Here is a 21,922-nt window from a genome sequence, read left to right on the forward strand (position 1 = left end):
AAAATTCAATAAAAATAATAATAATAAATATATATATATATATATATATATATATATATATATATATATATATATATATATATAAAAGATATAACTATGGGAATAATAGTGTTTTATTATGACAACTTGTCTGCTAAACCATATATATCCTCACTGCATTTAGACAAACACCTCCACTTGCTTTTGTTCCTTGTGTGTTTGGTTTTTTTATTTGACGAACCTGTCATGGCATTGTGCTAGTACAGCATCTGTTAAGGAGCCGGGAGGTTTGATGGCAGACTGCTAATTGGCTGCTGTTTCTAAGAGTAATGAATTTTGCAGCATGTCATAAAATGATTTTAATTAAAAACACAACTATCCTGTCTACAATATTCTAATCTGCTGCACACATAAGGCCCCACACAACAGCCTTGGAACATAAATCTGAAGCATACAGTACAACCTCGTACTGATGTACCTGTGACACATTTTGGTGTGACAGATGATGCAGTAACCTGCATTATAGAAGTTTGATTAATGAATTGCAAACAATAGGAGCTTCTTTTTCATCTGCCTCTCAACTACTTTCTCATATGCTTGCATTCACAGTATAACTACATCTTTTATTTTCTTAGGAGCTGCCATTTTCCTGTCTGAGAGGACATTGCAAATCAAAAATAAAGTTTTTTTCAGGCTAGAGGTCACCACAATGATTTGTATTGATGATCAGGGCCAGGCAAAACATTTGGTGGGGGTCCCCATCCACCGTCCCCATCTCACCTCGTGGATGTGAACCCCACTGGACGTATTGCAAAACGTTACTCTTATCTACATTGCAGCGCCGATCTGCTGCAATAGGAGATAGGGGTTGCAAAATCTGGTGACAGAGCCTCTTTAGTCTAATGGCAAGTACTCTCTACTGATTCTTCTGGATCTTTCTGCAGCCTTTGACACTGTAGACCACAAACTTCTACTTAACATGCTCCACTCTATTGGCCTTAAAGAGGCTCTGTCACCAGATTTTGCAACCCCTATCTGCTATTGCAGCAGATAGGCGCTGCAATGTAGATTACAGTAACGTTTTTATTTTTAAAAAACGAGCATTTTTGGCCAAGTTATGACCATTTTTGTAGTTATGCAAATGAGGCTTGCAAAAGTCCAAGTGGGTGTGTTTAAAAGTAAAAGTCCAAGTGGGCGTGTATTATGTGCGTACATCGGGGCGTTTTTACTACTTTTACTAGCTGGGCGTTCTGACGAGAAGTATCATCCACTTCTCTTCAGAACGCCCAGCTTCTGACAGTGCAGACACAGCCGTGTTCTCGAGAGATCACGCTGTGTCGTCACTCACAGGTCCTGCATCATGTCAGACGAGCGAGGACACATCGGCACCAGAGGCTACAGTTGATTCTGCAGCAGCATCGGCATTTGCAGGTAAGTCGATGTAGCTACTTACCTGCAAACGCTGATGCTGCTGCAGAATCAACTGTAGCCTCTGGTGCCGATGTGTCCTCGCTCGTCTGACACGATGCAGGACCTGTGAGTGACGACACAGCGTGATCTCTCGAGAACACGGCTGTGTCTGCACTGTCAGAAGCTGGGCGTTCTGAAGAGAAGTGGATGATACTTCTCGTCAGAACGCCCAGCTAGTAAAAGTAGTAAAAACGCCCCGATGTACGCACATAATACACGCCCACTTGGACTTTTACTTTTAAACACACCCACTTGGACTTTTGCAAGCCTCATTTGCATAACTACAAAAATGGTCATAACTTGGCCAAAAATGCTCGTTTTTTAAAAATAAAAACGTTACTGTAATCTACATTGCAGCGCCGATCTGCTGCAATAGCAGATAGGGGTTGCAAAATCTGGTGACAGAGCCTCTTTAAAGACACGGCTCTCTCTTGGTTTTCTTCCTATCTCGTTCAGTGTGTTATTTGCTGGTTCTACTTCTTCTCCTCTTCCCCATGCTATCGGGGGTTTCTCAGGGATCAGTCCTATTTCCGCCAGTCTTTTCTCTCTACACAGCCCCTATTGAACAAACCATCAGCAGATTTCTAGTACCATCTCTACGCTGATGACACCCAAATATATGCCTCTTTCCATGACATCACCCCTGCTCTAATACAAAACACCAGTGATTGTCTGTCCGCTGTCTCTAACATCATGCCCTCTCTTTATCTGAAACTGAATCTTTCTAAAACTGAGCTCCTTGTGTTCCCACCATCTACTAACCTCCATAAACCTGATGTCTCTATCTCAGTGTGTGGCTCTACTATAACTCCTAAGCAGCACGCCCGCTGTCTCGGGGGTTACTTTTTACTCAGATCTTTCCTTTACTTCACACATTCAATCACTTTTACGCTCCTGTCATTTTCACCTCAAAAACATCTCCAGAATGTGCCCTTTTCTTACTGTGGAAACAGCCAAAACTCTCATTGTCATTCTCATTCACTCTCGTCTTGACTACTGTAACTCATTACTAATCGGTCTTCCCCTCACTAAACTCTCCCCTCTCCAATCTATCCTTAATTCAGCAGCCAGGCTAATCTTTCTGACCAACTGCTACTCCAACAGCTCCACACTGTGCTAGTCACTGCACTGGTTGCCCATACCCTTCAAAATGTTATTGAAAATTATTACTCTCACCCACAAAGCTCTGCACAGTGCTGCACCTCCTTACATTTCCTCCCTCATCTCTGTCTACCACCCTACTCGGGCTCTACGTTCTTCTACCGACATTAGATTAACATCCACCATAATCCGAACCTCCCACTCCCGTCTCCAAGTTTTTTCTCGTGCTGCACCAGTTCTCTGGAGTGCGCTACCCCAGACAATCAGATTAATTCCCAATATCCACAGTTGTAAACGTGCCCTGAAAACACATCTTTTTAGACAGGCCTATAACATTCCCTAATCTGACTCCTTTCCCTGGCCCATCCCTTTTACATTAGTCATAAGCACTTGACCCCCTCATTCAGCAGTATCCCCTAAACTACTTGTACCCTAATGCACTTCATGTCTGTCATACACAGATACTGGCTGGTGACCGGCTCATGCAGCTTTATGTGTACCACCCCATGTGTATAAAAGACGGCTGGACCATTGTACTGAACAAGCACTTTTTACATTTTGTGTCACCCCCATATTCTCATAGATTGTAAGCTCTTGCGAGCAGGGTACTCACTCCTCTTGTTTGAATTATTAATTATTTTTTTCAATATGTAATGTCTGATATTGTCTGTACATGAACCCTCTAAATTGTAAAGTGCTGCGGAATATGTTGGAGCTATATAAAGATTACTATCATTATCATGTCTGTACTGTAGTAGTAGAGACATAAATAGCAGGAACATTCGCTGCTGTATTATTATATATATACTAGGTTGCGTCTAAAAATCGCACTTCTGTTAACACAGAACCACTGAATGTATTTCAAAATGCAAGACACAGCCCCCATGACATGTTTTGTCAAGGCACGGCATCCTTATCGGTAAACAGGGCTTTTATATGAGAGCTGTCGGATTCAAATTTTCAGACCTTCAAATTTGGAGTCCTAAACTGACATCACCATTGGAGAACTCTGGAGAAAGATTGACAGCACCATCAGATATACAAACCACATATTGATTGAAGTAACATGGATGGGATCACCATTTCCTATGTAGTAGATAATGCTTGGCATGTTATATCAAAGAAAGGTTGTCCACAAGTGTATGATTCCTCCAAAGAGCAGTCTTATACTCAGGAGGTATCTTCTGGGCTAAACATCCTTTACACTAATGCCAGATTCCCTGGTAATTTTCTCATAATAAGTCATGCAGTAAATTAGGGATGTCACTTTTTTATTACTCACTGGACAGATGACACTATTATATTTAGACTTCTAAGTGACTGCTTTCACTGTATGCAGGCAACAGGTGCTGATTACTGTATATAGAAAATGGTAGTGAACAAGTTAAAGGAAATGCAAACCGTTGAAGTAATTTTTTAATTAAAATAAAGTATTATGGGATTTAGTGCAAATTTTAAATAGATTTTAATTTTTTTTTAAAAAATGAACTTTTTGAGATACAGGATACATAGAAGCTGTATCTTGATGTTAAAGGAACAGTGTTACCACAATTTTTTTTTTAATATGTTAAAGATGTTAGTGCTTTATTAAAAACGTTTGGATTAATTTGTGTGTTTGTGTGTTACTTTTTCTTATTTTTACACTTTTTCTTCCCTATGGGGGCTGCCATTTTTTTTTCAATTTCTGGATGTGTCGATTAACGACACATACAGACATGGAATACGGCAGCTCCAGTCCCATAGGGACTGCGAACGGGGCCCGTTCCATCCACTAACATTGTACGCCGCTGTGTGGGAACGGCGCATGCGCCGCTCCCACACAGTTCAATTTGAAATGCGCGCCGTCCGGCGCCATTTTCCTGTGGACCGGAAGTCGCGGCCGGACAGTAAGATTACTACTTCCGGTCGCGGCTTCCGGACTTGTGCACATGGAGCAGCGGCAGCAGACGGAGCGGATGGACCGGAGGGAGCGGCGGCGACTGGAGCAGGTAAGGGATTTCTATGTATGTTTGTGTTCAGTGTGTGTTTACTACTGTATGTAAACCTTCTACACTGTGTGTTAGCTCAAAAAATGGTGACACACAGTGTAGGAGGTTAGACCGTTCAAACCCCTCGTTTCTCCCGGCACTAGCCAGGATAAAGGAGGGGGGGGGCTGCTGAGAGCTCACTAGAGCGAGGGCTTTTTACCCAATTTTGCAGCATAAAGCAATGTGGTTGCTTTACCACATGCAATGCTGCAATTTTGGGAATTGCTCCATCTAGTGACCAGTGCTGGGAAATATTATAAATTAGAATCCAATTGAATCCAATTTATAATATTTCCTGACTAGTGAAAAAATAAAATAAATTAGAACAATGTTTAATCACCTATACACTAATTGTTTAACTAAAAATAAATAAATCATGTTTTGCTGGCAACACATTCCCTTTAAAGCCGAATCCGTCAGGTCAGCAGGAATGACGGCTCAGCTGAGAGTGGGTCCTGCATGCCTCTGATACGCAGGATCCAGCTGTTATCGATCACATCTAAGTTCATGAACTAAGATGTGATCGATAACAGGTAAATGTCACGCAGGACCCGCTGTCACCGAAGCCGTCAGTACTGTTGACATGACGGATTTGACTTTAACAGCAAGATACAGCTTCTTTCTATTTAGAATACAGTACATAGAAGCTGTATCAAAAGGTAAAAAAATGCTTATTAAAAACCTTTTTAAAAGTTGCATTAATCACATAACACATTATTTTATTTTTATATTTCAAAATGACTTCAAAGGTTTACATATGCTTTAACAGTTGATTTAGCAATAAATGAAGTGTAATTTAGTGTGATTATCCTTATAATACTGGAAAATGATACCTTTCAATTTAATTGCTCATATCATAACAAACATGAGAGTAATGTGCATAATGTGTAATTTTATATCCGTAACTGCTGGCATAAAGGTGATTCATGCTGGCGTAATTTTTATATGCATCTAAGATCCCTAAAGTAAATCACATAAACCTATTATTTTGGACTATAGATAAAGGGGGGAATATATTAAGACTGGTGGGTCAAATGCCAGTCTTAAACCAATTTACGTTGGTGGAAAATGCGCCAAATATATAAAGAGGTGCACACGACTTAATATATTTGGCGCATCTTTGGCTCTTGCGGCAGAAATGCAAATCTACACCTATGAGCAGGTGTAGATTTGCGCCATAACTTATGCCAGTTTCTGGCGCAAATTGTGCTAGATCTGTAGTTCTGTGGAGGTCCCACACCATTTGGCTAAACACGGAACACCTTTTCACGCCACTTTTGGGAATGGTCGAGTAAAGCAAAAAGTTGCAAATTTTAGCACAACTGTGGCGTGCACCAAGTTTTGCTACTTTTTTTACAACAGAAAACTGCGGTAAACCTGTCTATATTTTCCCCCCTAAATGTTTCAAAGTGGATCAACAACTGTTTAAATTATTGGGACCTTAGAGAGAGAAGGGTCAGCCTGGATTGGTCCCATCATCTTTGCTGTTTGGTGATGAGAACCTGTGCAGGAATCCCCTCTACATAGAAGTGCATTGTTAGCAAATAAGGGGTGGGAAATTGGCCCAAAGGTCATTGAAAGTGTGTGCAGAGAGAAACAAACACCAGTTCCTTCTATTCTTGGTGGCCCAGAAACATAAGGTTACAATAACACATGCAGTTTTTGGTGCAGTTTTTTAATCAGATTTTTGAGCCAAAGCCAGAAATGTATTCAAAAGAAATTGAAAGTATAAAGAAAGGTCTTTTCCTTCCTGTTGGATCCACTCCTGGCTTTGGCTTAAAAACGACATCTCAAACTGCATGAAAAACTGCGTGATTTCCCCCTCTGATGCCATTTTGATCTTTCCTATAGTGCCCCCACACTTCTTTCTATGCCACTGTTAAAAATGCAAACATGCTTTTAAAAGGAATGTGTAAAAAATTATAAAATGTTATATATTGGTGCTATTAACCTTTGGAGACCCTGTGCTAGGAATAAGAAAGTTCACTTATACCTCTAATACCACATTTATGGAACTCAATCCAAAATGTAATTTGATCTAGAAGGCTAGTGTAACTATATGGGACTTAGATTTCCATTGATCTTCTTACTGCCATTACAGAGATCCCATGCCATCCACTTTAAGGCCTCAGTTAAAGCCTGGGAGTCATTGGGGCGGATTTACTACTGTGTCTGCAACTAGAATGTGTCGAAAAATGCACCAGACTCTGGCCCAATTTAGGGAATTTTGGGCCATTTCGTTTTAGACTAATTTAGGAACAGATGAAAACTAAGCCAACCAAGAGGGGGCATAAGGAAGAGAATATATTTATTATGCAGCGTGCACCACTGTAATACATTTGATGCATCTTCAGACTGCCTGGTCTAAGTTTATGCTTTCAAAATCTTAGGCAGCTTAGTAAATTTGCCCCAGTGTCTGTCACAGGTTGTACCTGAGGCCTAGAAGTGGATTGCAAGCAGATAAATAAAAATCTGGGGGCAAAGAAAGTAACATAACTACTGGGTACTACCCAACATGAACCTCCTCTGTATGGTAACAAACAAAGGGAGCAAATTTTGTACCGAGTGGTGCATAAATATGGAGTCAACGATTGGGAGCCAACAAGCTTATGGAGTCAACACTTGGCACAGGCTGTAGTGGCGGCATAGAAGACGATGGCACGTGATCTCCAAAACAGCGGCAAACAAGTCAGCAAAACCTTGAAGGCATAAACAGCTTCATAGTGCTAGTGACACAACAAATATGCTGAGAGCATAAAATACCAATTTGTTTGCAATTGAAATTCCAATTTAAGATCAATAGTAAGGACAATGATTTAATAAAGGCATAACCATGCCAACACAGACTGCTTATGTTTTACTTGACTTTTTAATGTCTGTATGTACTGTAGAATAGGATGGAATAGGCAAAATACATCATATTTACCCTGAACTCCTTGGCCTTACAAACTGCACTCGTTTTAATAGGTTCAACTATATTTATTTGTTACCCATATGTTCCAATTGCATGTCGATGACATTGTGTCTGAATTTGTAAGCGATACATACTGTGTATGTCATTGATACCGTGTCTATGTGTCTGACTCTGAGACCGGAGTATAATCTCTGATTGAATTTCTCATTTTCAGCAGTTTAGATTTTGCAGCATATAAAATCACATCCCTGCCTCCACCTGCAGGTGAGTCTGGACATTGCAGCAGCAGAGGAGAGCCATGAAATGGACTATAGAAAATATCAAAGAGGTGTTCGTTGATAAGTGGAAACACATGTTTTGAGTCCGAAAGAAAGCTGCATATTATCTCCATTTATTTGAAAAAAAAAAAAAAAAGATCAATGACTGTTCTGACAGAAACAGTCTAAGATGCTCAATTGTGTATTACTAGACAAACAAGCAACTTTAGGGGCTCCCATAGGTTACATAGGTTAACTGCAGGAACATTAACTCAGATGAGGAGCAGTAGGAAAGAAAAGCACTGGGGACATTTAATTTTGCATAACAATGCAGATTTATATGCCATTCCAGATGTATGGAAAGTTGCGTGACAACTCTGGGCACTGTAAGGGCCTGTTCACATCAGCGTCACCCTTCCGTTCATGGGTTCCATCAGACCTTTCAGTCAGAGAAACCCATGAACGGAAAGGCAAACGGAAACCATAGCTTTAGTTTGCATTACCATTGATTGCAATGGTAATGCTTCCGTTGCAAATAGTTTCAGTTTGTCTCCGTTGCCATTTAATTGGCGGCAACAATCGCGCAGTCGATGAGCGTTGTAGGACCTGTTGGACCATTATAGGACCTGTACGTTAATATATGTTTATCACAAAGAAGTGGCGACAGTTTCTCTTTACGTGATGACATAGCATAGCTGAAATTTCTCAACCAATTGCTGTAACATGTATGAAGATGTCCAAATCACCATTCCAAGATCGTCCATGATTAAATAAATGTCTTTGAGTGTTTATTGGCACATATAGTATAGATTATGATTTTATACACAAGACAGTGATAAGATGAAGGAAACCATGTCATCTCTAGAGGCCCAACTGCAACTGCACCCACTAAATGGCTCCCTGATGTACCGATTTGGGAGGCAAAAGGTGGCTGTATCTGAAAACAGTCCAATGCCTCTCTCTCAATCTGAATCACTGATAGGGCTACTGTAATGGCAGGGGGTAGGGAGACGGACAAGTGAGCCCTAATCTACCCGCCACTCTGACCCTGCCTACTTGCAACGACCCGCCCTAGGCGACGGGGTACAACTGGGCGGCGGTCCCTGTGCTCAGTAAGTGCACGACAAACACGACAAACATACAAAGGAACACAAGCAAGGAAAAGGGGCCGTTGCCCACGGCAACACCGTGAGCAACCAGAGTGGTGAACGAGCCGAGTCAAGCCAGGAGTGTGCGAGGTACAAAACGAAAAGCAGAAGAGTAGTCGGTAAGCCAGGGTCTGTATGGAGCAGGATCAAAAATAGCAGGAGCTGTAGCTGGGCCAGGAAACCACAAGGAGGGAAACACAAGCAATAACAAGCACCGAGGGACAGGAAGTGCAGGCTAAAATAGACCGAGGGCGGGAGCTAGCTGAGTCTGGCCAGGTTACAATAGGCTCTCCCACTCCTAAGCCTGCCAGCCTGAATGGTGGAAGCAGGAGTCAGTCTCAGGGATGTATTCTCAGGTGCTGACTGATTAGTTCTGGGAGTTAACCCCGAAGCTGTGCCTGGCAGATCCTTTACAGCTACAGAGTACAGGGTTTAAGAGTTCACACATGACCCCTTTCACTGCTGCTTTGAATAGCCAGAACGGTTCAGTCAGAGGCATTGTGGCTGGAGATGAGCGAATCGACTCTACACTAATCAAGTCCATTCCAAATTTCCTATACGTTTTGGATTTTTAGTGAATTTTAAAATTTTGGTATTCATCCTGCACAAATCACGGGTGCCTTTTTACAGATCAGAAAGAAAACAGTGGGGATGGATCATATGACCTCAGGCGGTTCCTCCCTCTAACATAGCCAATAATGAGGCGTATATGGCTGAGTCACCAATGACAGTCATATGAGTCATAGCCACTATAAACAGTCCCACCAGGAAATTCTGCTGCAGATAGATAGTGGATTAGTGTAAGTGAGTGTTATTTTATAGTGAGAAGAAGAGAATAGATAGTTAGATTACAATAATTTGATAGAGAGATTTTAAAGAGAAATAGCAGTCAGTGTCACTGTGTTAGTTAGACAGGCAGCCATTGCTGTGAGTGAGTTCTGCTGCAGCTTTATATTTCTTACATTATTTTTTGAATAACCAATCTTCATCACATCATTAACATATCCTCTTCAATAATGCTAATCCTAGTGCTGACAGCGTTCTGCTGCCCTCTGAAATAGACATCACACACAGTTGTTTTGCATATATCTAATAGTGCCACCAAAAATGGTTGTATTGCAATGCGTGAAGCATTTATACAGTGCTGTTACACTTCAGTCTGTGTCCAATTGACAATTTCTTTTTAACTAAATAGATTTTAATTTAAAATTCAACCCTGGTGCGTGATGTCACTCATTGTGTTGCATATATCTAATTGATAAAAATAGTGTCACCAAAAATTTTCGTATTCTGCATCAGGCATTTATACAGCACCGTTATACCATAGTATGCGTAAAAATGTGCCATTTTTTATTTTAAATATATTGCTAATGCTTTCTTGGCGGTAATGGTCTGTCTTGGGAAATATGCCAGTGCTACACATAAAACTTGCACACCACTTGCCGGTACAATAGTATTAGTCCTCGGAAAGAAGTCGGGAGAGCTGCCTTTTTAATGATAAGCACTTTTTAACTGAAGTCTATTATCTATAGACACAGGTACATATATCTCCAGAAAAGCACTGGTGAAACATTCAGCATCTCTATCATCCAGTTGCATGAAACATCCAGTTTTAAGAAAAAAAATGACAATTATTCCTATAGTATTTACCAATGGATGTGGTGTAATAGTCAAATTACAGAATTTCCAAAACTCACTGGTTTTGATAAATGGCAATCCAAATGCGTCATATTATTATTATCTCAATTGTATATTGGAAATACGTTTAAAATCTTTTAAACAACTTAATGTAGAATTTAATCTTAAAAATAAATCTTTTTTTTTTAATATTTGCAATTGAGTTAATCAATGTTTCTGTTAAGGATCTGCCAGGCACAGCTTCTGTATCCACGCCCATAGGTAATCAGTCTGCACCTTCTTCTATGTCTGTGAGACTGACTCCATCTTCCACCACTCAGGATGGCAGGCTTAGGAGTGGGAGAGCCTATCACAGCCTGGCCAGACGGAGCTAGCTCCCGCCCTCTGTCTATTTATACCTGCCTTTCCTGTTCCTCCTTGCTTGTGATTCTTGTTTTGTTTCCTGGCCCTGCTGCAGCTTCTTGAACCATTTGACCCTACTTCATATTGACCCTGGCTTACTGACTACTCTCCTGCTCTGCGTTTGGTACCTCGTACACTCCTGGTTTGACTCGGCTTGTTCACTACTCTCCTGCTCTGCGTTTGGTACCTCGTACACTCCTGGTTTGACTCGGCTCGTCACGGTGTTGCCGTGGGCAACTGCCCCTTTTCCCTTGCTTCTGTGTACCCTTGTCTGTTTGTCTGTCGGGCACTTATTGAGCGTAGGGACCGTCGCCCAGTTGTACCCCGTCGCCTAGGGCGGGTCGTTGCAAGTAAGCAGGGACTGAGTGGCGGGTAGATTAGGGCTCACTTGTCTGTTTCCTTACCCCCATCATTACATAATCACAAGCCCATATACCTACTCTACCCTGGTCCCTCACACTACTATGGTTCCCCTTGAGACCCTGGTTCAGCAAATGCAGGGTCTCTCCCTACAGGTCCAGGCCCTGGCTCAGAGGGTCAACCAGCCTGATGCTACCATGGTAGTGCCCCTCACCTCTTGAACCCCACCTCAAGTTGCCTGACCGGTTCTCAGGGGACCGGAAGACTTTTCTCTCCTTTCGGGAGAGTTGTAGGCTCTATTTTCGTTTAAAGCCCCACTCCTCAGGTTCTGAGGGCCAGCGGGTGGGTATAATTATGTCCCGGCTCCAGAAAGGGCCCCAAGAATGGGCCTTCTCCTTGGCTCCTGACGCTCCTGAACTTTCCTCCGTTGATCTTTTCTTTTCTGCTCTCGGACTTATTTATGACAAGACTGACAGGACTGCCTTTGCCGAGAGTCAGCTGGTGACCTTACGTCAGGGTAAGAGACCTGTTGAGGAGTATTGCTCTGACTTTAGGAAGTGGTGTGTAGCTTCTCGGTGCAATGACCCTGCCTTAAGGTGCCAGTTTAGGTTGGGTCTGTCGAACGCCCTGAAAGACCTGCTAGTTAGCTATCCCTCTTCTGACTCCCTAGACCAGGTTATGGCTTTAGCGGTACGACTTGACCGACGTCTCAGGGAACGACAACGTGAACGTTTTTGTGTTTTCTCCTCTGACTCCCCCATGATGCCTCCCGAGGTTCTGTTGCTTTGTTCTTCCACGGAAGACTCGGAGGTACCTATGCAACTCGGGGCCTCCGTGTCCCCCTGACAACGTAGAGATTTCCGCAGGAAGAATGGTCTCTGCTTCTATTGTGGGGATGACAAGCATCAAGTGAACACCTGTCCTAGGCGTAAGAATAAGCAGCCGGAAAACTTCCGCGCCTAAGTGATCATCGGGGAGGTCGCTTGGGCGCACAGGTATTTCCCGTAAATATGAAACGTAATAAAATCTTGCTTCCCTTTCAGGTCTCTTTTGGAGGTAGGTCTGCTACCGGCAGTGCCTTCGTGGATTCAGGGTCGTCTGCTAATATCATGTCTGTGGAATTTGCTATGTCTCTAGCTATGCCTTTGATTGATTTGCCTAAACCTGTCCCGGTAGTGGGTATTGACTCCACTCCTCTTGCTAATGGTTATTTTTCACAGCATACCCCTGTTTTTGAACTCCTTGTTGGCTCCATGCATTTGGAGCAGTGCTCTGTACTGTTAATGCAGGGATTATCGTCCGATTTGGTTTTAGGCCTTCCCTGGTTGCAGTTGCATAATCCCACGTTTGACTGGAATACTGGGGATCTTACCAAATGGGGTAATGAATGCTTGACGTCATGTTTTTCTGTTAATTCTATTTCTCCCCCTGAGGAGGTGAACACGCTACCTGAGTTTGTTCAGGACTTCGCTGATGTTTTCTCTAAGGAGGCCTCCGAAGTGTTACCTCCTCATAGAGAATACGATTGCGCTATCAATTTGGTACCAGGAGCTAAGCTCCCTAAGGGTAGGATATTTAATCTCTCTTGTCCCGAACGTGAAGCCATGAGAGAGTATATCCAGGAATGCCTGGCCAAGGGTTACATTCGCCCCTCTACGTCTCCGGTAGGTGCTGGCTTCTTCTTCGTAGGGAAGAAGGATGGTGGTCTTAGGCCATGCATTGACTCCCGTAACTTGAATAAGGTCACTGTAAGTAACCAGTATCCCCTTCCTTTGATTCCTGATCTCTTTAATCAGGTTCAGGGGGCCCAATGGTTCTCTAAGTTTGATCTACGGGGGGCGTATAACCTTATCCGCATCAAAGAGGGGGATGAGTGGAAGACTGCGTTTAACACGCCCGAAGGTCATTTCGAATACCTCGTCATGCCCTTTGGGTTGTGTAATGCTCCCTCGGTCTTCCAGAATTTCATAAATTAGATTTTAAGAGATTACCTGGGGGTATTTCTTGTAGTGTACCTTGATGACATACTTGTGTTTTCCAAGGACTGGTCCTCCCACATTGAGCATGTCAGGAAGGTGCTCCAGGTCCTTCGGGAAAACAAACTGTTTGCGAAGACCGAAAAATGTGTGTTTGGGGTACAGGAGATACAATTTTTGGGTCAAATCCTCACTCCTCATGAATTCCGCATGGACCCCGCCAAGGTCCAGGCTGTGGCGGAATGGGTCCAACCTGCCTCCCTGAAGGCGTTACAGTGTTTCTTGGGGTTCGCTAATTATTACAGGAGATTTATTGCTAACTTCTCGGTCATCGCTAAGCCTCTTACGGACCTCACTCGCAAGGGTGCTGATCTCCTCCGCTGGCCTCCAGAGGCTGTCCAGGCTTTTGAGGTCCTTAAGAAGTGCTTTATCTCGGCCCCGGTGTTGGTTCAGCCCAACCAAATGGAGCCATTTATCGTGGAGGTTGACGCGTCCGAGGTGGGAGTGGAGGCTGTCTTGTCCCAGGGTACCAGGTCCCTCACCCATCTCCGTCCCTGTGCCTACTTCTCCAGGAAGTTTTCGCCCACTGAGAGGAACTATGATATTGGCAACCGCGAACTCTTAGCCATTAAATGGGCATTTTAAGAGTGGCGCCACTTCCTGGAGGGGGCTAGGCACCAGGTAACGGTCCTTACCGACCACAAGAATCTGGTTTTCCTAGAATCTGCCCGGAGGCTAAACCCGAGACAAGCTCGATGGGCGTTATTTTTTACCAGATTAAATTTTTTGGTTACCTATAGGGCTGGGTCTAAAAATATTAAGGCTGATGCACTGTCGCGTAGCTTCATGGCCAGCCCTCCTTCGGAGGAAGATCCTGCTTGTATTTTGCCTCCAGGTATAATCATTTCCTCTATTGATTCTGATTTAGTCTCTGAAATTGCTGCTGATCAAGGTTCAGCTCCCAGGAACCTTCCTGAGAACAAGCTGCTTGTTCCCCTGCAATTCCGGCTAAGGGTACATAGGGAAAATCATGACTCCACACTATCTGGTCATCCAGGCATCCTGGGTACCAAGCACCTCATTGCCAGAAACCATTGGTGGCCTGGGTTGCCTAAAGATGTTAAGGCCTACGTCGCCGCTTGTGAGGTTTGTGCTAGGTCCAAGACTCCCAGGTCCCGACCAGCGGGCTTACAACGTTCTTTGCCCATTCCCCAGAGACCTTGGACCCATATCTCCATGGATTTTATCACCGATTTGCCTCCATCTCAAGGCAAGTCGGTGGTGTGGGTTGTAGTAGACCGCTTCAGTAAGATGTGCCACTTTGTGCCCCTCAAAAAACTACCCAATGCTAAGACGTTAGCTACCTTGTTTGTCAAAAACATCCTGCGTCTCCATGGGGTCCCTGTCAATATTGTTTCTGACAGAGGGGTACAATTTGTTTCTTTGTCTTGGAGAGCCTTCTGTAAAAAGTTGGAGATTCATCTGTCCTTCTCCTCTGCCTTCCATCCTGAAACTAATGGCCAAACCGAGAGGACTAAGTCTCTAGAACAATATTTAAGGTGTTTTATCTATGACTGTCAATATGATTGGGTCTCATTCATTCCCCTCGCCGAATTTTCCCTTAATAACCGGGTCAGTAACTCGTCAGGGGTCTCCCCCTTTTTCTGTAATTTTGGGTTTAATCCACGGTTCTCCTCCGTTTCACCTGGTAGTTCCAACAATCCCGAGGTAGAGGTCGTTCATTGGGAACTGTGCACAGTCTGGGCCCAGGTTCAGAAGAACCTAGAGGCGTCCCAGAGCATACAAAAAACTCAGGCAGATAGAAGACGTTCTGCTAACCCCTTGTTTGTGGTCGGGGATCTGGTTTGGCTATCGTCTAAGAATTTGCGCCTTAATGTCCCGTCCAAGAAGTTTGCTCCCCGGTTTATAGGGCCGTACAAGGTCATTGAAGTCCTCAATCCTGTCTCCTTCCGACTGGAGTTGCCCCCATCTTTTCGAGTACATAACGTGTTTCATGCCTCCCTCCTTAAACGCTGCTCCCCGTCCTTGGCTCCCTCGAGGAAACCTCCTGTCCCCGTTCTCACCCCTGAGGGGGTAGAATTCAAGGTGGCCAAGATTGTGGACAGCAAGATGGTCCAAGGCTCCCTCCAGTACCTGGTCCATTGGAGAGGATACGGGCCTGAGGAGAGGACTTGGGTATCCGCCTGGGATGTTTACGCTGGTGTATTGGTCAGGAGGTTCCACCTTCGTTTCCCCAATAAACCAGGTCCATCTAGAAAGAGTCCGGTGGCCCCTCATAAAAGGGGGGTACTGTTAAGGATCTGCCAGGCACAGCTTCTGTATCCACGCCCATAGGTTATCAGTCTGCACCTGCTTCTATGTCTGTGAGACTAACTCCATCTTCCACCACTCAGGAAGGCAGGCTTAGGAGTGGGAGAGCCTATCACAGCCTGGCCAGACGGAGCTTGCTCCCGCCCTCTGTCTATTTATAACTGCCTTTCCTGTTCCTCCTTGCTTGTGATTCTTGTTTTGTTTCCTGGCCCTGCTGCAGCTTCTTGGACCATTTGACCCTGCTTCATATTGACCCTGGCTTACTGACTACTCTCCTGCTCTGCGTTTGGTACCTCGTACACTCCTGGTTTGACTCGGCTTGTTCACTACTCTCCTACTCTGCGTTTGGTACCTCGTACACTCCTGGTTTGACTCGGCTCGTTCACCACTCTTGTTGCTCACGGTGTTGCCATGGGCAACTGCCCCTTTTTCCTTGCTTCTGTGTACCCTTGTCTGTTTGTCTGTCGGGCACTTATTGAGCGTAGGGACCGTCGCCCAGTTGTACCCCGTCGCCTAGGGCGGGTCGTTGCAAGTAGGCAGGGACTGAGTGGCGGGTAGATTAGGGCTCACTTGTCTGTTTCCTTACCCCCATCATTACAGTTTCAATAATTTTTAAAGATTTGAACATCATTTTTTAAAATCAACCTCAGAGAGTTCAGTTAAAGGGGTTGTTTAGGTTGGGGGCTGTTTTTTATATCGATGTCCTATCCACAAGATAGGTCATTAGTATATGATCGTGGGGGTCCACCCCGCACGATCAGCTGTTCCGGCTGCCTCTGGGCACCAGAATCTATGAGGGGTCGGTGCCGGAAGCAGAGGGCTCCAACCACTGTATGGTTTACTGCAGCTCTGCTCCTATTTCGCCTTTTGCTTCCGGTACCGACTCCTCATAGCTTCCTCGACAACTCCTTTAAGTGAGGATGAAAATCTTCTAGAACGGAGAATAAAATGGGAAGGTGATTGGGGTCCCATTTTGGATGATGAATGGTTTAGGATATTGGGGATGTCCTATTTGTCATCTCCAAAAGATTCTTTTAGATTCTCAAATCTAGTTCTGCTATATCAAGCTATACTTTCACAATTTGTACTGGCTAACTTAGACCTAGAGTTTTGTGTCTGTGTCCTAAATGTCGAACTTACCCAGGAACAATTATTCATTTAATGAAGACGTTACTGGTCTTTTGTTATTCAGAAAATTAAAAAAGTCTATAATACAGATGTTATTTGATATTCAATTTCGTGTTTTTAATTATACGTCTACTGTCTACATATGGTGAAAGCAGTAACGTTCTATTAGTTATATGTTGGTCATTATTAGCTGCTAGGAAGACAGTTTTGCAATTTTGGCTCTCTCACAAGATACCAACTGTCAGAATGGTTGTGTAATGACAGGGTAGGGAGACAGACAGGTGAGCCCTAATCTACCCGCCACTCAGTGCCTGCCTACTTGCACGGCCCATCCTAGGCGACGGCGTACAACTGGGCGACGGTCCCTACGCTCAATAAGTGCACAACAGACCAACAGACAAGGGTACACAGAAGCTAAGGGAAATGGGGCAGTTGCCCACGGAAACACCGTGAGCAACAAGAGTAGTGAACGAGCCGAGTCAAACCAGGAGTGTACGAGGTACCAAACACAGAGCAGGAGAGTAGTCAGTAAAGCCAGGGTCAATTGAAAGCAGAGGACAATAGAACAAGCAGGAGCAGCAGAGCCAGGAAACAGGACAGAATCACAGGCAAAGGAGGAGCAGGAAATGAAGGTATAAATAGACAGAGGGCGGGAGCTAGCTCCGTCTGGCCAGGCTGTGATAGGTTCTCCCACTCCTCAGCCTCCCAGCCTGAGTGGTAGCAGATCGAGTCACTCTAACAGACCTAGGCACAGATGCAGGCTGATTAATCACGGGCGTCGACAAAGAAGCTGTGTCAGGCAAATCCATTACAGGTTGACTGGTTTTGGCATATTTGCCAAAATTTTTAAATTGTATTTTGACTTTATAATATGAATACATTTGTAGCCATTTGGAGCCAATTTTTATATGGATGTTGTATTCTTGTAAGAATAAAGATTGTGAAAATAAAAAAAAAACACCAGTTGCCTGTAGGGGAGGACTGTGATTCCCCTTTTACAGGAGTATATTCATCAAAGTGACCACTTCTGCAGTACCGCATCTCAGTGTGCGGCATGAGTTTCTTCTTCAGGTTATAGAGAGATGGACTTTGAATTGTAATTGAACTTGCCTGGATCATTTAGCCGCCATTTGAGCAGTGAGGTGTATCTTTATTGTTATATTTCGTGAAGTATTTACGTGGATTTCAGCTTCTCACAATCCCCTGCTCCATTGGGCTCTCCTATGTGTTCATTTAATTTGCATCATACCACAACTGTATTCGGTACTATAAGTAAATTTGCCCCATTGCTGGTGATGGGCTTCCCTCACACTACACTGCCAGCTGACTAAGTGTATAGCTTTGTATACTGTCGTGTTTGGCGTTGAATAGTGTATCTGCTCAGCACTTGCTCTCTTATCATCTCTCAGATATTTTTGGTTAAATGTGCACCTGTCTCATTTGGTATGGTCTAAAATGTGCAATAGAAGTTACATAGTTACATAGTTTGTATGGTTAAAAAAAGACACATGTCCATCAAGTTCAACCAAGGGATGGGAAAGGGGAAGTAAAAAATTTCTACACATAAGAGGTAATATTTTTTTGTTCTTGGAAATTATATAAGCCTTTTTTAAAGCCATCTACTGTCCCTGCTGTGACCAGCTCCTGCGGTGACTATTCCATAAATTCACCGTTCTCACAGTAAAGAAGTCTTGTCGCCTCTGCAGGTTGAACCTTTCTTTTTCCAGAAGTAGAGCTAGTAAAACGAATTATGTATTGTTACATATTTTTCTGAGTAAGTGTGGCACTAATCACTAAAGGGAAGATACTTTCCAGGTTTCCCATAAGGTGTTAAAATATATGTGACTGAAAGCATGACCACAGCACAATATGTAGCAATTTCCCATCAACTGAAAGAAACAGGAAGAAAGATAACAACCAGACAGTGTGAAAGTTATTCCATTTTTAGAGTAATTTACTCTTAAAGCATTTTACCACTTATACATACCTTTAACATAAAATATAATTAATGTACATAAAAAAATATGTAGCTCTAAAAATACATTGTTCTACTGATCACGCACTGATTCCTAGTCTGTATTATAGTTCAAAGCTGCATTTACAATTCTGCATGCTACAGAAAGGGTCGGATTGGCCCACCAGAGACCCAGAGGGGTCATCTGATGGGCCCAATCTGTTCACAGGATTTGCCTATCTCCAAATGAGTCTACGGGGAGGAGCTTGAAAACGTGTTCATTAAGGACTTTGACCAATCTTGTTCACCGTTGCTCAACAGTAATGCAATAACACAGGCCAGTTAGCTGTCAGCTTGTAGGGGGAGCTTCTAAATTATACAAGTCATTATCTGGGTACTCCTGCAGCAAATAGGAGTATTTTTGATAATAGCATTATGTTGACTGGTGTGAATATTGACATTAGCAAACCTTTGATTGCATATCAGGGCGTCTTCTAATTCTATTACTCTATCACTTCCATTACAAGTGAGAGTGAAATCAGATTCTACATGTCTGCCATACCAGCACAGTCAGCAGAAAACAGGCGCTGTAAATGGTACATGCATTCTACTGACAGTGACAGGAGATTAGCCACTGGGATTTTTCCTATGGCTACTTTTTTAATATCTTACTTCTGCTGGTGAAAGGAGTGATTTGGGTAATGGATGTATCTTAGGGAATTGCTGATAATTTAATCAGCTTAGTACAACAGGGCTCCAGGATATTTGCATTAAAAGGGTTGTCCCACCATAAAATATCAAATTCATTGTATAGATCCTTAAAAATTAGAATTGTTTGCCATTTACATGCTGTTAAAAAACAATTCGGTGAAGAGTTATGATCTTTACTTACATAGTATGGCTCTACCTGCTTTTTAGTGTTTAACAATGTGCACGTCTACCTACTGGACAGAGTGCTGGTGGACATGCATACTCATTCACTCTCCCCGCAGCCAGTTTTCTGCATAGTGATCCTAAGTTCATTGAAGAGCAGCCAATAGACATAAGTTTCTGCCCTGCTTGTCAGGAAAGGAGCATGGTAGTATAGCTGAGGAGACTCACTGTAATGTCCGTGGCTGCGGGCTGTCTGCTCCGGTCCCATCCTGACAGCCGCAGCCATGAGTCGGCAAGCGCTGGCCCCAGTCTCCAGCTTAGGAGACGCCAGCGCTCGCGTCCACTCACCTCAGCCGGATCCCGTAGGGTGCGCGCGCATGCTCGTGCCCGCTCTTAAAGGGGCAGCGTGCGCACCGGACCTTTTGACGAACTTTGATCCGTGAGTATCCTGGACTATAATAGGGGTCCAGCCCCCTGCTTCGATGCCTGAGCATTGTTGTTGTTCCCTAGTTTGTCTATGTGATGGCCTCCTAGTGTGTTACCTGTTCCTGTACCTGTTCCAGTTCCTGTACCTGTTCCAGTTCCTGTTCCTAGAATTCCATACCATCCTGGTCGAGCACTGTGCTGTGCCAAAGTCGTGTCGTGCTGTATCTACATCTGACCTGGTTCACCTCGCCTAACGTCCACCTGCTGCCTAGTCCCAGCCGAGCCTGCCTTGCTGCTATCTGAGCTGCCACAGGTACCTATACAAACTATAGACATTCACCTGCGCCCTTCGTGACATTCATTCTGCAGGGGAAGTAAGAATCGTCAGCTTCCAGAAGGGGAAAGGGGACTGATTCTGCTTGGAGTCCTTCCCCTAGCAGCACATATTAGCAGCAGCACCAAGGGGGACAGAGGGAAGCAAAAACTGATGAGAAAGTTATTTTTTATGCTAGAAACACTCTTAACATTATTTTAAAACCACTATTAATAGCATTTCACGTCCTTGCTATGGGGGGTCCTATGGTAACTTGTTACACCCTTAGTTACTTGTTACACCCTTGCATAGAGCACAGAACAAAACATATTTAGACTATACAGGGATTCTTCCAACTCAATCTATTGGCTCTGCATAGATGAAAAATTGCCTGTCTTGTGCTGTGTTCTATGGATTCAATAAAGCAAAAATTGCAAACAAACTCCTGTTGCCTTAGCATTCTCTTAAATTCTTTACATTGGAGATAAAGGGCTGTTTTAGTGTAAGGCAGATGATATCCACTTGAGTGTTGTAATACCCAAATATACAAGTGAAAGGTGAAGCAATTTCTCAATGTATTATTCAAAGCAGTTCCAAAGTGGTGCCTCACTTCAAAAATATACTTAAAATAGTGATCTAAGTTCAATTATCCAAAGGGATAGAGTGAGATATATAAAGATACTTAAAATGTCCTGTTGAATGTCAATTTGCATCTCTATTTATAACATATCCACATTGATATAATGAGCATTAATACCACGGGTTCCAAATGAAGGACGCGCTAACATATTTTTTTTGTGGCAGGCTTATCATTACAGCTATTGAATAACAAAATACTTGTCATGACAGACATTGCCACCCGACAGGTGCAGTTAACTACTTTGATGTTAGCCCCTTCCTTCATTCAGCAAGCAGATTAAACTTCCCAAAACTCTGCATTGCAATGTCTATGCAGGGAACACCATCATGAGAAACCCATAAATATGTCGTAAAAATAATTTATTCAACTGATATAACCACAATTATTCTAATTTGATTTGTATTAAGGGATTTTTATTGGTGTGTGATAGGACTTAAAGGGGTTAGCTCATGACACTCCCCCCCCCCTTTATTGAAAGCAACTGGCCCAGCTCTTAAGACCCCCCCTGCAAACAGCTTATTTTACTGGGAAAGTTGTTGTCTTCTTATCATTTTCCTTTCAGTAGCTGCTACTGGGAAAATGTAGTATGACAAACGGCCATTTATATGAATGGACCTACATCTAATACTGTCCAAGTCCGCCAGAGAAACATCGCTGTTTGTTAGTGTCTCGTTGCTCTGCCACAATTGGTTTCACAAAAAAAGACTCACAATGATTTTGACTTTCACATATCTGTTAACATTGCTGCAAAATCATTAATATATGGATTTAAAAGAGTTTTCCCCACGATCAACATTTATGACTTGGATATAGGAGAGGTGATAAATGTTAGAATGCTGAGACCCCAACCGATCAATGCTATTGGAATCTTGATTCCCCTATTCCTTCCCACCAGCACAACATAGTGAGGAGGAGATTGTATGGAGTAGCGTTCGAGCGCCCTCACTCGGCTATTTCCATAACTTCCATAGAACTTCCACACAAG

The 21,922-nt window shown here is 43.4% G+C and overlaps 1 protein-coding gene across 2 annotated transcripts in view; it reads right to left on the reverse strand.

Annotated features, from left to right (window-relative positions):
* Positions 1-21,922, reverse strand: part of PVALB (parvalbumin) — a 90,668-nt gene that overhangs the window by 44,303 nt on the left and 24,443 nt on the right. The gene's annotated exons all lie outside the window — the stretch shown is intronic.

This window comes from Rhinoderma darwinii, chromosome 7 (assembly GCF_050947455.1).
Source record: "Rhinoderma darwinii isolate aRhiDar2 chromosome 7, aRhiDar2.hap1, whole genome shotgun sequence".
Classification (NCBI taxonomy): Eukaryota; Metazoa; Chordata; class Amphibia; order Anura; family Rhinodermatidae; genus Rhinoderma; species Rhinoderma darwinii.